At 39.7% G+C, this 16,289-nt stretch overlaps 1 protein-coding gene across 2 annotated transcripts in view; it reads right to left on the bottom strand.

The window, feature by feature from the left end:
• Window positions 1–16,289, bottom strand: part of LOC111190621 (NACHT, LRR and PYD domains-containing protein 12-like) — a 407,924-nt gene that overhangs the window by 237,321 nt on the left and 154,314 nt on the right. The window lies entirely within an intron of this gene.

The following is a 16,289-nucleotide window of genomic DNA, read 5'->3' as shown; positions in this document are numbered from 1 at the left end:
TTTTATTAGTAGTATTAATTGTTAGATTTTTAGACAATTCATCTGTTGTTTAGAGGGTTGTTGATTTGTTTAGTTAATTAATGTAATGGTTTAATAAAAGTAGTTTTTTTTCTGGATACCGCAGCTTCCTCTGAAAGTCGGTCTGAGATCAGCTTATTCCAGTTCTTCAGTTTTATTACTCAGTGGGAATTGTTGGCGTCTGATCATTTGAGAAGCTTCTTGGTGGCGCTTCCATCCGTGTTGATTAAATGGGTGCAGTAAAGCTGATATGGTTTCTATCTGCATTTATTGGTGAAATAAAGCTGCTGTTTTCTCTCTTTTTCTAATTTGAGTGAATTCTTGTGAAAAGCTCAGCTGTCAGACAGAACTTGTGCAATTTAGGAAAGGAACAATTTTAGGAAACAGAAACTTCAAGTGAATCCAGAGCAAAATGTTATTGCTGAGTTGAATTGTAGTATAGGTTTGTGTTGGTTTTTTATTTATTTTTTGAGACTTTTTTGTCGTTGTGATTTTTTACTTTACTAGATGAGCTACAGGTGCTGTTAAGTACCAATAAGCAGCTTGTTGTTTTTAATATTAAATTTATTTCTACTTGGTATTGCTTGAATTTTACTAAATAAACTTGTTTGTTGTCTTTGCTGTTCTTTTGGGTACCAGCAAACCTGTCTCTATTTAACATATTTGGGTGCAATTCCTAAAGTAGCGTAGTTGCCTACATTGTTTAATACTCTGTAACTGAGTTATCTCTCTGTACTGTTACATTAGCTATAGCTCTACATTATCTCTCTGTACTGTTACATTAGCTATAGCTCCACATTATCTCTCTGTACTGTTACATTAACTATAGCTCTACATTATCTCTCTGTACTGTTACATTAGCTATAGCTCTACATTATCTCTCTGTACTGTTACATTAGCTATAGCTGCACATTATCTCTCTGTACTGTTACATTAGCTATAGCTACACATTATCTCTCTGTCCTGTTACATTAACTATAGCTCTACATTATCTCTCTGTACTGTTACATTAGCTATAGCTCTACATTATCTCTCTGTACTGTTACATTAGCTATAGCTCTACATTATCTCTCTGTACTGTTACATTAGCTATAGCTCCACATTATCTCTCTGTACTGTTACATTAGCTATAGCTCTACATTATCTCTCTGTACTGTTACATTAGCTATAGCTCTACATTATCTCTCTGTACTGTTACATTAGCTATCCACAATTATACCTTCCCTCATCCACAGTTATACCTTCCCTCATCCACAGTTATACCTTCCCTCATCCACAGTTATACCTTCCCTCATCCACAATTATACCTTCCCTCATCCACAATTATACCTTCCCTCATCCACAGTTATACCTTCCCTCATCCACAGTTATACCTTCCCTCATCCACAGTTATACCTTCCCTCATCCACAATTATACCTTCCCTCATCCACAGTTATACCTTCCCTCATCCACAATTATACCTTCCCTCATCCACAGTTATACCTTCCCTCATCCACAATTATACCTTCCCTCATCCACAATTATACCTTCCCTCATCCACAGTTATACCTTCCCTCATCCACAATTATACCTTCCCTCATCCACAATTATACCTTCCCTCATCCACAATTATACCTTCCCTCATCCACAGTTATACCTTCCCTCATCCACAGTTATACCTTCCCTCATCCACAGTTATACCTTCCCTCATCCACAGTTATACCTTCCCTCATCCACAATTATACCTTCCCTCATCCACAATTATACCTTCCCTCATCCACAATTATACCTTCCCTCATCCACAATTATACCTTCCCTCATCCACAGTTATACCTTCCCTCATCCACAGTTATACCTTCCCTCATCCACAGTTATACCTTCCCTCATCCACAGTTATACCTTCCCTCATCCACAATTATACCTTCCCTCATCCACAATTATACCTTCCCTCATCCACAATTATACCTTCCCTCATCCACAATTATACCTTCCCTCATCCACAATTATACCTTCCCTCATCCACAGTTATACCTTCCCTCATCCACAATTATACCTTCCCTCATCCACAGTTATACCTTCCCTCATCCACAATTATACCTTCCCTCATCCACAATTATACCTTCCCTCATCCACAGTTATACCTTCCCTCATCCACAATTATACCTTCCCTCATCCACAGTTATACCTTCCCTCATCCACAGTTATACCTTCCCTCATCCACAGTTATACCTTCCCTCATCCACAGTTATACCTTCCCTCATCCACAATTATACCTTCCCTCATCCACAGTTATACCTTCCCTCATCCACAGTTATACCTTCCCTCATCCACAGTTATACCTTCCCTCATCCACAATTATACCTTCCCTCATCCACAGTTATACCTTCCCTCATCCACAGTTATACCTTCCCTCATCCACAATTATACCTTCCCTCATCCACAATTATACCTTCCCTCATCCACAATTATACCTTCCCTCATCCACAGTTATACCTTCCCTCATCCACAGTTATACCTTCCCTCATCCACAGTTATACCTTCCCTCATCCACAGTTATACCTTCCCTCATCCACAGTTATACCTTCCCTCATCCACAGTTATACCTTCCCTCATCCACAGTTATACCTTCCCTCATCCACAATTATACCTTCCCTCATCCACAGTTATACCTTCCCTCATCCACAGTTATACCTTCCCTCATCCACAATTATACCTTCCCTCATCCACAGTTATACCTTCCCTCATCCACAGTTATACCTTCCCTCATCCACAGTTATACCTTCCCTCATCCACAGTTATACCTTCCCTCATCCACAGTTATACCTTCCCTCATCCACAGTTATACCTTCCCTCATCCACAGTTATACCTTCCCTCATCCACAGTTATACCTTCCCTCATCCACAGTTATACCTACCCTCATCCACAGTTATACCTTCCCTCATCCACAGTTATACCTTCCCTCATCCACAGTTATACCTTCCCTCATCCACAGTTATACCTTCCCTCATCCACAGTTATACCTTCCCTCATCCACAGTTATACCTTCCCTCATCCACAGTTATACCTTCCCTCATCCACAGTTATACCTTCCCTCATCCACAGTTATACCTTCCCTCATCCACAGTTATACCTTCCCTCATCCACAGTTATACCTTCCCTCATCCACAGTTATACCTTCCCTCATCCACAGTTATACCTTCCCTCATCCACAGTTATACCTTCCCTCATCCACAGTTATACCTTCCCTCATCCACAGTTATACCTTCCCTCATCCACAGTTATACCTTCCCTCATCCACAGTTATACCTTCCCTCATCCACAGTTATACCTTCCCTCATCCACAGTTATACCTTCCCTCATCCACAGTTATACCTTCCCTCATCCACAGTTATACCTTCCCTCATCCACAGTTATACCCCCAACATCTACACTACACACACTTAACCCCTTCAACTCCAACATCTACACTTCACACACTTAACCCCTTCAACTCCAACATCTACACTACACACACTTAACCCCTTCAACTCCAACATCTACACTTCACACACTTAACCCCTTCAACTCCAACATCTACACTACACACACTTAACCCCTTCAACTCCAACATCTACACTTCACACACTTAACCCCTTCAACTCCAACATCTACACTACACACACTTAACCCCTTCAACTCCAACATCTACACGTCACACACTTAACCCCTTCAACTCCAACATCTACACTTCACACACTTAACCCCTTCAACTCCAACATCTACACTACACACACTTAACCCCTTCAACTCCAACAACTACACTCAGCACACTTAACCCCTTCAACTCCAACATCTACACTACACACACTTAACCCCTTCAACTCCAACAACTACACTACATACACTTAACCCCTTCACCTCCAACATCTACACTACATACACACTTAACCCCTTCAACTCCAACATCTACACTAAACACACTTAAACCCTTCAACTCCAACATCTACACTACACACTTAACCCCTTCAACAACTACACTACACACACTTAACCCCTTCACCTCCAACAACTACCCTCAGCACACTTAACCTCTTCGAATCCAACAACTACACTCAGCACACTTAACCCCTTCATTCCAACAACTACACTCAGCACACTTAACCCCTTCAACTCCAACATCTACACTACATACACTTAACCCCTTCAACTCCAACATCTACCCTAAACACACTTAAACCCGTCAACTCCAACATCTACACTCAGCACACTTAACCCCTTCAACTCCAACATCTACGCTACATACACTTAACCCCTTCAACTCCAACATCTACCCTAAACACACTTAAACCCGTCAACTCCAACATCTACACTCAGCACACTTAACCCCTTCAACTCCAACATCTACACTACACACACTTAACCCCTTCACCTCCAACATCTACACTACACACACTTAACCCCTTCACCTCCAACATCTACACTACACACACTTAACCCCTTCAACTCCAACAACTACACTACACACACTTAACACCTTCAACTCCAACAACTACCCTCAGCACACTTAACCCCTTCACCTCCAACAACTACACTCAGCACACTTACCGATGGACATCCATCTCATCAGGTGATCAACCTGGAACAGACTGGACACTTCACACCTGTAATCAGTTAATATAATATAATACTAATTAAGCTGCCATTTGAGATAACAATTTATTAACTTTTCTTATTCCTGACACATTATACAATTCTCAACAATTCCCACCAATTTACAATTCTTAAAAACCTTTAAAAAACTTTAATAACTCTCAACACTTCACAACAATTCTAACAATTGAATTTTCACAGGTTTCAACTATTCCCAACAATTAACCTATTCCAGACAAATGGTTAAATTCTAAACCATTTCAAATATTTTCTTGAATTCTGCACAATTCTCAACAAATAACACAATATCTAACAATTAACTCTTATCAGTTCCCAACAATTTTAAACATTTTCTTAAACAATTCAATTTTTCATTTTTGACAATTCTCAACAATTTATGTAACTGTTCTCATAATTCCCATCTATTTCCAACAATTTTCAATAGTATTTAGTATTCCCACCACTCTAAACACTGCAGATCTTTGTTGGAAAGAGAAACAGATCTGCGTTCCTTTTCATCCACTAAACACAAAGTAAAGGGGGAAGGATTTACTGGTGCATGCTGGGAAATGTGGAACTAAAAGCTTTAAAGTGAACACAAAGAAACAACTGAGAGAATCCAGAGGGGATGTAAGTGGCAGCAACACAGGGAGGTAGAAGACAAGAGAGGGCAGGTGTGGCAGCAGTGGTGGTAGGTGGGGAAACAGAATGGCAGTAAAAAGCTTAAGGGGACTTTGGAGGAGTAGTAGAGGGTTAAAAGCATAAAGAAGGACATTAGGAGGCACAAAAGGAACACACTGTAGGTGGTGGCAGTTGCAGGTAGTAAAGAGAAAGAAAGGCAGTAAAGGACAAAGGAAGGTAGTTGGTGGCAGCAGTGGAGTAAAGGGATAAACAGGTAAAAAAGTGCATAAGAGGGCAGAAGAGACTTTTTGGCAGCAGTGAAATGGATGGATTGTGGAGGTAGAGGGCTATTGGTGGTAAAGAAAAAAGGGCAGGACAGGGCAAAGGAAGGCTATTGGTGGCAGTGTAGGAGGGGAAACTGGGGCAGCAGTAGAGGCATTAGGAGGCAAGAAAGATAGTAAAGGGAAGGGAAGACAGTAGACTTAAAGGGGCTAAGGAGGGCTGTAGGTGGCAGTAGTGGAGAAATGTATTCCAAACTTGGCAGCAGTAGATAGAAAGTGGTAGAGGATGGAAGGGGCAAGTAGAGGACAGTAGGTGGCAGCAGGAATTCGTGGTGGGGCAAAATAGGACAGTAACAATCAGGAAGGCTAAAAAAAAAGGGCAGATGAGGGCAGCAGGAGACATTTTAGCAGCAGTAGAGGGTAGATGGAAAAAGAAGGGCAATACATGGCAAACAGCATATTTGGGCAGCAGTAAAAAGTAAATGTGGGGAAAAGGGCAGTATTATGCAAAGGGAAGCCAAATATGGCAGCAGTATAGATGGAAGTTAAGATGGATGTAAGGGGGGGAGAAGGGCAGAAGAGGGCAAGGTGAGGCAGTCGTGGCAGCAGTAAAGGGATTAAGGGCTAAAGACGGGCAGAAGAGGGCAGAACAGACTTTGGGGCAGCAGTGAATGATGAAAGGGTGGCAGCAGTAGAGGGTTGCCACATCCTTAAGGTGTCAGCTTCAGTAGGGGGCCCAGTATCTTCATGAGGGAGAATCACCTAGAATAGTTTTCTCAGCATCTTGAAGAAAGGAGCTTCTGGAGGTGCTGAACAATAGTTGCTGCTTTTCCTTCACGCTGTGAAGCTCCAGCTCATCCCAATTAAATCACCTCAAATCACCTTAATCTCAGTTCATCAGCTTTAGATCAGGAGATTAATGTGGAGAAATTACACTTTTTTACTACGTAATTCCATATGTGTCCCTTGATTGTTTTATCACTTTACAATTAATATACAATGTAGAAAATAAAGAATTAAAAAAAAATGAATGAGAAGGAGAATGAGAGTTCAGTGATGTTTTGGACGGATGAGTGAATTATATTATATTATACATATTAAACACAATATTCACAGTATAGGTCATATATACAGTCTATACAGTAGATATTGGCAGATTCTTCTAAAATGGTACAAGTGCAAGCGCAGCTTTAAAGGAGAACTCTGGTGTAAAATAGACTTTTATTGTAGTAAAACATGATAAAAGTTCTTATCTTTGATGAATAGCACACCTCTGTTCTCCCACAGCGTTCAGAGATCCAGAAATTTTAACAATTTATACAAACACACCCTTCAGACTGGGAGATACGGGGCATAATTTACCCTGATAAATCACTTTTTACACCGTTATCCAGCTCAAAGTAGCTAACTAGAATCCGGAGAGTCCTGACATTTAAAACGAGGCATTAATAACATAAAAAGTGCACAAGAAGCTCATTAAAAACCACTGTTTACATCCTATAACACTACTAGCATCAGCTACGAGCGCAGCCATCACTGTACTGATAATAACATAGACGTATATATACTGAGTCTATGTATATATATATATGTTTACTATTTTCAGTTCAGTTATGGTAACTATATTAGAGCTTTAATATAGTGTTGAATATTACATTTACATTACAATGTTAAAAATCATGAAAAGAAAATTATAGGATGTCACATGCTCTGGAATAATAATAATAAAAAAAGCCTGCAGTAAGAGAATCGAAATGCACGAGAGAGCGTGAGGAGAGGGCGTGGCCCAGCTCGCACTTCACACCAACGTCACCTGACGTTAAAGCGCAGAGGGGTAAACACATCGGCGCTGTTGTGAAAGGGGAAGGGTGCTGTGATATTTTTTTATTTCACACCTGTATTTACACAAGGGCGTAGGAGCGGGCTTGATATTGGGGGGGACACATTTGCTAATATGAACCAAAGCCCACCCAATAGTTTCCTAGAACAACATTTGTGGAACTATTTTTTATCACAAATAATCTTTTTTTTTATTTTTTATTATAAGTTAACATCCAAGAAAAGGTGACTTTACAACCTAAACATGTTACTCCACGTTACAGTTAGTGTTGTTAGAAAAAAATATGCATGCAATGTCTGAATTATATACACATCACAAAAACTGATCAGTTATCACCTAATATTTAAAATAATATAACAGATTAGGTAATAGAGTAAGTGGTGGTATGATGTGTTTAATACACTGCTGATATACATAATGATTAATTTATGCTCCATAGGGGGCTAAAGGATTTTAACAGGTAAACTCAGTAAAGGACTGTTTATAAGATGATCAGTTCAATCTGATGGAAAATTTTGGGGCAGTGATCAGGATTAAGAAACTGCTTTAAACTACAAACATTACCAAGTGTTGTACTAAATTCTAGCTATCCCCTACATCCAGCTTCTAGATAACTAGTTAGCTAAATTAATGTTCGTTAATTATAGCTCACAGTAAGTCCTGTAATCCTAAATTAATAAACACAGTTTGAAAATGTAATAGTGATTAGCTGATCAGGTACAGGGCAAGTTGAACATTACATATACAGTTTTTTTTCTTTAACTTTGACTCCCAATCTAGCTCATTCCAAAGTTAAGCTAACGCACTCACACAGCTGCAGTTTATTAATCACAGTGGGTTTAATCTGTGTGCTGATTCAGAGACGTGTATTTTTAAACAGCTATCAGAAACATATCATCACAGTTTACGTGATTAGCTCCGTTACCTTTCTTTTAGAAATAAAAATCCCCGTATATCCAGATCTTAAAATCAGCTGCACCAATCTCACAGCGAGGGAGGGGCTCCCCCCCCCCCCACAAACACACTGACACCTCCGTGCGCTGCAAAAACAGCAAGCTGATTGGCTGTTTCTCCTGAGAGGCGGAACTTAATTCCTGAACCGGCTCCGTGATTGGTCCGGTCTGTCTCCTCATTAATAGTACTGCTGAGCTGAGCAAAACAATGTCATTTTTGGGGGGGACAAATCCACCTGTTTCTAATATTGGGTGTCCCACCCATCCCCCCCGGTTCCTACGCCTATGCACACCTGTATAATAAAACAACAATGTTCATTTTACTCAAACATAAACCTATAAATAGCAAAATCTGAGAAACTGATTCAGAAACTGAATTGGTCTCTTCATTTTTTCCAGAGCTGTAGATGTTATCCCAAACTAAACAAGTAAGTTTTCAGTCTAGACTTAAAGATTGAGACTGTGTCTGAGTCCCGAACATATTCGGGGAGATTATTCCAGAGTTGAGGAGCTTTATAAGAGAAAGCTCTTACTCCTGCAGAGCTCCTCTGAATTTTAGGCACTACTAATAAACCAGCACCCTGAGATCTGAGTAATCGCGGTGGTTCATAACAGGAGATGAGGTCTTGTAAATACTCAGGAGCGAGTCTGTGTAGGGCTTTATACGTTAACAGGAGAATTTTATAGTCTATGCGGAATTTGACTGGAAGCCAGTGCAGTGCTGATAGTACTGGACTAATATGGTCAAATTTTCTCGTTTTAGTAAGGACCCTGGCTGCAGCATTTTGAACTAGCTGAAGTTTATTTAAGTTACTGCCGGAACATCCAGACAGTAGCGCATTACAATAATCTAGCCTTGAGGTAATGAAGGCATGGACTAATTTTTCTGCGTCATGCAGTGATAGGGCATTTCTTAGCTTGGCGATATTACGTAAGTGTAGAAAAGCTGTTCTAGTAACATTAGATATGTGTTTATCGAATGCTAGATCTAAATCTATAATAAATCACAATTTCACATCTTCCTCGATTTTCTTTATTCTAAATTTGTCATCAGGTGTGATTTGTGATTTTAAACTTAATATTTTTCATACCTACGTATTATAGCGATGAACCGCAATTTATTTGTTGGCAACATTAATAAAATACAGGGTGAAATACTGTTTTAACAACAGAAAACAGGCTTGAATAGGATTTCTCTGAATTGCGGATAAGTGAAATATGCCTTTCCCTATTGGAAATAATGTAATAGTTCTGTTATTCATTATTAATATTTCGGTTCATATTTAACTACAGTTAATTCTGTTTGAATGATTTAAAGTTCATCTGTTACAATGTACAATTTAAGGTGATTACATTTATATGTAAAAACACTTTTTCACTGCATTTTCTTTATTTTCATGATTATTTACATTGTAGATTCTCACTGAAGCATCAAAACTATGAATGAACACATGTGGAGTTTTATGTACTTAATAAAAAAAGGTGAAACAACTAAAAACATGTTTTATATTCTAGTTTCTTCTAAATAAAAGCCCCCCTTTACTCTGATTACTGCTTTGCACACTCTTGGCATTATTCTCTTAGTGAGCTTCAAGAGGTGGCCACCTGAAATGAAAAGTTCTCCAACAGTCTTGAAGGAATGAAGGAGTTCCCAGAGGTGTTTATTAGCACTTGTTGCTCCTTTGTCTTCTTCACTCTGTGCTCCAGCTCACCCCAAACCATCTGGATTGGGTTCAGGTCCGGTGACTGTGGAGGTTCAGCTCATTTTTGTTAAGTACATAAAACTCCACATGTGTTCATTCATAGTTTTGATGCTTTAGTGAGAATCTACAATGTAAAACGTAAAAAGCCGGCCAGAAGAAATGACGTCCCCAGGAACAGTCAGAGGAACAGTGGTGCAAAAATGAACCCGTGAAGGGTACTCCACACAAAACATCACCAACCACCTGCCGATTCCCAGAACAGTGGAATAATTTTATCATTATTTTTATAGAAGTATTTTAAATTGTGTAAATATTTAAACTGACATGAATTTCAGCAGAGCAGTAAATAAATGAATGAATAAATGTCACAGACTTCAAATTCCCCATCTTTTTATTTCAGAAACATATCAGACATCTTTACAATCAGAAATATAACATGAATTATACAATTTATTAAAGTCTTTCCACTGTAAATCTACTTCTCAATACCGTGAGCGTTTATACTTGTGCGAAGGCGTGTCTGCGTCGCGTCAAAGAAGGCGAATAATCAGCGTTAATTTATACCCCGTTATTTTCCATTAATTAATCACATAAAAAATATGCATTAAAACATTGGCGCTTATTAATCGCATTCCTTGATGTCCTTTAATCCAGATATGTAACTAAGCGACAAAGACAGCAGCCGCTGTGATTGGTCCCCTGACACATATAGACACATACACACACACGCAGACACTATGCACACACACACTATACACACACACTATACACACACACACTATACACACACACACTATACACAAACACACTATAAACACACACACACACACACACACTATACAAACACACACACACTATACACACACAGGGTTATTCTATTTTACACAGAGTCACTCTGGAGCCAACATTTTTAACCAAAAACAAACTATTAAACCCAATCCCTGCATAGAGGGGTTGAGTAAAGGTGGTGTAGAATGTGTGTAAATGTGTGAGAGTGTGTGAGTGTGTATCAGAGGAGACTCTGTAGAAGGACAGAGTGCCGGAGGGACAGTCCACATACACTCCTACTCTCCTACAGTCGGAGGGAGGAGTGGAGAGAACAGTTCTGTTATTATTGTGAAGAACAGAGTATCTGTAATCAGAGCAGATCAGATTCCAGGAGTTTATATTCTCTCCAAACCGACAGTCTGATCCTCCTCCTTTCCTGCTGATGGTTTTATAACTCAGAGCTACATCAACTCCTCCTCCTCCTCCATCTCTCCACTCAGCCTCCCAGTAACAGCGTCCAGTATCACCAGTTACACCAGTTACACCAGTTACACCAGTATCACCAGTTACTCTCTCTCTACTCAGAACCTGCGGATAATAATCAAATCTCTCTGGATGATCAGGATACGACTGCAGCTCCTTTCTCCTCTCCACCCTCCTGTTCTCCTCACTCAGAGAGAGACCAGGGTTTACTGTGTTTAGATCCAGTGTGAAATCACAGCCGTCTGAAAACAAGAACACACACATTACACACACATTACACACACATTACACACACACTACACACACTACACACACACTACACACATTACACACACACTAGTGTAGTGTGTGTATGTGAGTGTGTAGTGTGTGTATGTGAGTGTGTAATGTGTGTAGTGTGTGTGTAATGTGTGTAGTGTGTGTGTAATGTGTGTAGTGTGTGTGTGTGTGTGTGTGTGTAATGTGTGGGTAATGTGTGTGTGTAATGTGTGTAGTGTGTGTGTAATGTGTGTAGTGTGTGTGTGTAGTGTGTGTATGTGAGTGTGTAGTGTGTGTATGTGAGTGTGTGTAGTGTGTGTATGTGTGTGTGTAGTGTGTGTTTGTGAGTGTGTAGTATGTGTATGTGAGTGTGTAGTGTGTGTATGTGAGTGTGTAGTGTGTGTGGTGTGTGTATGTGAGTGTGTAGTATGTGTATGTGAGTGTGTAGTGTGTGTAGGTGAGTGTGTAGTGTGTATGTGAGTGTGTGTATGTGAGTGTGTGTATGTGAGTGTGTAGTGTGTAGAGTGTGTAGTGTGTGTATGTGAGTGTGTAGTGTGTGTGGTGTGTGTATGTGAGTGTGTAGTGTGTGTATGTGAGTGTGTAGTGTGTGTAGAGTGTGTATGTGAGTGTGTAGTGTGTGTAGAGTGTGTAGTGTGTGTATGTGTGTGTATGTGAGTGTGTAGTGTGTGTATGTGAGTGTGTAGTGTGTGTAGGTGAGTGTGTAGTGTGTGTAGGTGAGTGTGAAGTGTGTGTTTGTGAGTGTGTAGTGTGTGTATTTTAGTGTGTAGTGTGTATGTGAGTGTGTGTATGTGAGTGTGTAGTGTGTATAGGTGAGTGTGTAGTGTGTGTATGTGAGTTTGTAGTGTGTAGAGTGTGTATGTGAGTGTGTATGTGAGTGTGTAGTGTGTGTAGAGTGTGTAGTGTGTGTATGTGAGTGTGTAGTGTGTGTATGTGAGTGTGTAGTGTGTGTATGTGAGTGTGTAGTGTGTGTAGTGTGTGTATGTGAGTGTGTAGTGTGTGTATGTGAGTGTGTAGTGTGTGTATGTAGAGTGTGTAGTGTGTGTAGTGTGTGTAGGTGAGTGTGTAGTGTGTGTATGTGAGTGTGTAGTGTGTAGAGTGTGTATGTGAGTGTGTAGTGTGTGTAGAGTGTGTAGTGTGTGTATGTGAGTGTGTAGTGTGTGTATGTGAGTGTGTGTAGTGTGTGTATGTGAGTGTGTAGTGTGTGTAGTGTGTGTTTGTGAGTGTGTAGTATGTGTATGTGAGTGTGTAGTGTGTGTATGTGAGTGTGTAGTGTGTGTGGTGTGTGTATGTGAGTGTGTAGTATGTGTATGTGAGTGTGTAGTGTGTGTAGGTGAGTGTGTAGTGTGTGTGTGTGTGTGAGTGTGTAGTGTGTGTATGTGAGTGTGTAGTGTGTGTATGTGAGTGTGTAGTGTGTGTATGTGAGTGTGTAGTGTGTGTATGTGAGTGTGTAGTGTGTGTAGAGTGTGTATATGTGTGTGTGTATGTGTGTGTAGTGTGTGTATGTGAGTGTGTAGTGTGTGTAGGTGAGTGTGTAGTGTGTGTATGTGAGTGTGTAGTGTGTGTATTTTAGTGTGTAGTGTGTATGTGAGTGTGTGTATGTGAGTGTGTAGTGTGTATAGGTGAGTGTGTAGTGTGTGTATGTGAGTTCGTAGTGTGTAGAGTGTGTATGTGAGTGTGTAGTGTGTGTAGAGTGTGTAGTGTGTGTATGTGAGTGTGTAGTGTGTGTATGTGAGTGTGTAGTGTGTGTATGTGAGTGTGTGTAGTGTGTGTATGTGAGTGTGTAGTGTGTGTATGTGAGTGTGTAGTGTGTGTATGTAGAGTGTGTAGTGTGTGTAGGTGAGTGTGTAGTGTGTGTATGTGAGTGTGTAGTGTGTAGAGTGTGTATGTGAGTGTGTAGTGTGTGTAGAGTGTGTAGTGTGTGTATGTGAGTGTGTAGTGTGTGTATGTGAGTGTGTGTAGTGTGTGTAGGTGAGTGTGTAGTGTGTGTATGTGAGTGTGTAGTGTGTGTAGTGTGTGTATTTGAGTGTGTAGTGTGTATGTGAGTGTGTGTATGTGAGTGTGTAGTGTGTGTAGGTGAGTGTGTAGTGTGTGTATGTGAGTGTGTAGTGTGTGTAGTGTGTAGAGTGTGTATGTGAGTGTGTAGTGTGTGTATGTGAGTGTGTGTAGTGTGTGTATGTGAGTGTGTAGTGTGTGTATGTGAGTGTGTAGTGTGTGTATGTAGAGTGTGTAGTGTGTGTATGTGAGTGTGTAGAGTGTGTAGTGTGTGTGTAGTGTGTGTATGTGTGTGTGTAGTGTGTATGTGAGTGTGTAGTGTGTGTATGTGAGTGTGTAGTGTGTTTGTAGTGTGTGTATGTGACTGTGTAGTGTGTGTGTAGTGTGTGTATGTGTGTGTATGTGAGTGTGTAGTGTGTGTGTAGTGTGTGTATGTGAGTGTGTAGTGTGTGTATGTGAGTGTGTAGTGTGTGTATTTGAGTGTGTAGTGTGTATGTGAGTGTGTAGTGTGTGTAGGTGAGAGTGTAGTGTGTGTATGTGAGTGTGTAGTGTGTAGAGTGTGTAGTGTGTAGAGTGTGTAGTGTGTGTATGTGAGTGTTTAGTGTGTGTAGAGTGTGTATGTGAGTGTGTAGTGTGTGTATGTGAGTGTGTGTAGTGTGTGTAGGTGAGTGTGTAGTGTGTGTATGTGAGTGTGTAGTGTGTGTATTTGAGTGTGTAGTGTGTATGTGAGTGTGTGTATGTGAGTGTGTAGTGTGTGTAGGTGAGTGTGTAGTGTGTGTATGTGAGTGTGTAGTGTGTAGAGTGTGTAGTGTGTGTATGTAGAGTGTGTAGTGTGTGTATGTGAGTGTGTAGTGTGTGTGTAGTGTGTGTATGTGTGTGTGTAGTGTGTATGTGAGTGTGTAGTGTGTGTATGTGTGTAGTGTGTTTGTAGTGTGTGTATGTGAGTGTGTAGTGTGTGTGTAGTGTGTGTATGTGTGTGTATGTGAGTGTGTAGTGTGTGTGTAGTGTGTGTGTGTAGTGTTTGTATAGTGTGTGTAGTGTGTGTGTGTGTGTAGTGTGTGTAGTGTGTGTATGTGAGTGTGTAGTGTGTGTAGTGTGTAGTGTGTGTAGTGTGTGTGTGTAATAATAATAATAATAATAATAATTTTATTTATATAGCACCTTTCATACATAAGATGTAGCTCAAAGTGCTTTTCAATATAAGATCAATATACAAGATAATTACCAGAGGTACATTACAACAAGGTAAACAAAATAATAGGAAAAGTGAATACCAAAAAAGAAAAAGTAGGGAGAAAAAAAAAAAAAAAAAAAAAAAAAAATTATCAGCAAAGCATAGAAACAATAAATATAAAATATAATTTATAAAGCTAGTAGAAAGCGAGGGTGTATAGATGTGTTTTAAGCTGTTTTTTAAATTGTGTAATATCTGGTGACTGTCGAATGTGTATCGGTAGAGAGTTCCAGATTTTTGGTGCATAAAAACAGAAGGCAGCTTCACCCGTCTTTTTATATTGCATTTTAGGAATATCTAATAAAGCAGCTCCTGATGATCTTAGAGCTCGATCTGGAACATATTCTGTCAATAGTTCAGAAATGTAATGAGGAGCTGATCCAGTCAGACATTTAAAAACCAGTAAGAGAATCTTAAAATCTATTCTAAATGGCACTGGCAGCCAGTGCAGTGAAGCTAGAACAGGTGTGATGTGTTCTCTCTTTTTAGCGCGAGTTAGAACTCTAGCTGCAGCGTTCTGAACCAGCTGTAATCTGTCAGTAGTAGATTTTGGGAGCCCAGTAAATAACGCATTACAGTAATCTAGTCTAGAGAAAACAAAAGCATGGATTAATTTCTCAGCATCCATCTGTTTGAGGAAAGGTCTAACTCGTGTAATATTTCTTAAGTGATAGAAAGCTGTTCTTGTAACATTTCCAATATGAGGTTTAAAAGTTAAACTTGAGTCTAGAATTACACCCAGATTTCTAATTTCATCTTTAACTTGTGGAGCCAAATTTCCAAGTTGGCCTAAAACTATAGATTTTTCTGTTGTGTTGCCAATTATAAGAATTTCAGTTTTTTCTTCATTTAATTTGAGGAAATTTCTATTCATCCAGTTAATGATGTTGGTCAAGCAGGACGTTAGTCTGTCTAGAGCTCTTGTATCATTTTGCTCAACAGAAATATAAAGCTGTGTGTCATCTGCATAACTGTGATAGCTGACTCCATGTTTTTTTATAATATGTCCTAAAGGAAGCATATAAAGAGAGAACAGTAGAGGACCTAGAACTGAACCCTGAGGGACACCATAATTTATATTATAATCATTAGATCTATGCTCGGCTAGACTAACAAAGAACTTTCTGCCTTTAAGATATGATTTAAACCACTGTAGGACTGTTCCTGAGAGGCCAACCCAATTTTCAAGTCGATCTATTAAAATGTCAAGGTCTACAGTGTCAAAAGCTGCACTGAGATCTAAGAGAAGAAGGACAGAGACCTGGCGTCTGTCAGAATTTACTCTGAGATCATTTACTATTCTGACCAGAGCTGTTTCAGTGCTGTGGCCCGATCTGAAGCCTGACTGGAATTTATCAAACACATCATTATTTTTTAAGAATTCATTTACTTGTGCAAATACAACTTTTTCTAGGATTTTACTGAGGAAGGGTAAATTTGAAATGGGTCTGAAGTTATTAAAAACTGATGAGTCAAGGTTATGCTTTTTTAGTAGGGGCTTTACCAC

Source organism: Astyanax mexicanus, chromosome 1 (assembly GCF_023375975.1).
Source record: "Astyanax mexicanus isolate ESR-SI-001 chromosome 1, AstMex3_surface, whole genome shotgun sequence".
Classification (NCBI taxonomy): domain Eukaryota; kingdom Metazoa; phylum Chordata; class Actinopteri; order Characiformes; family Acestrorhamphidae; genus Astyanax; species Astyanax mexicanus.
Note: the sequence above shows the minus strand (reverse complement) of the source record. Positions and strands in the feature narration are given on the sequence as shown.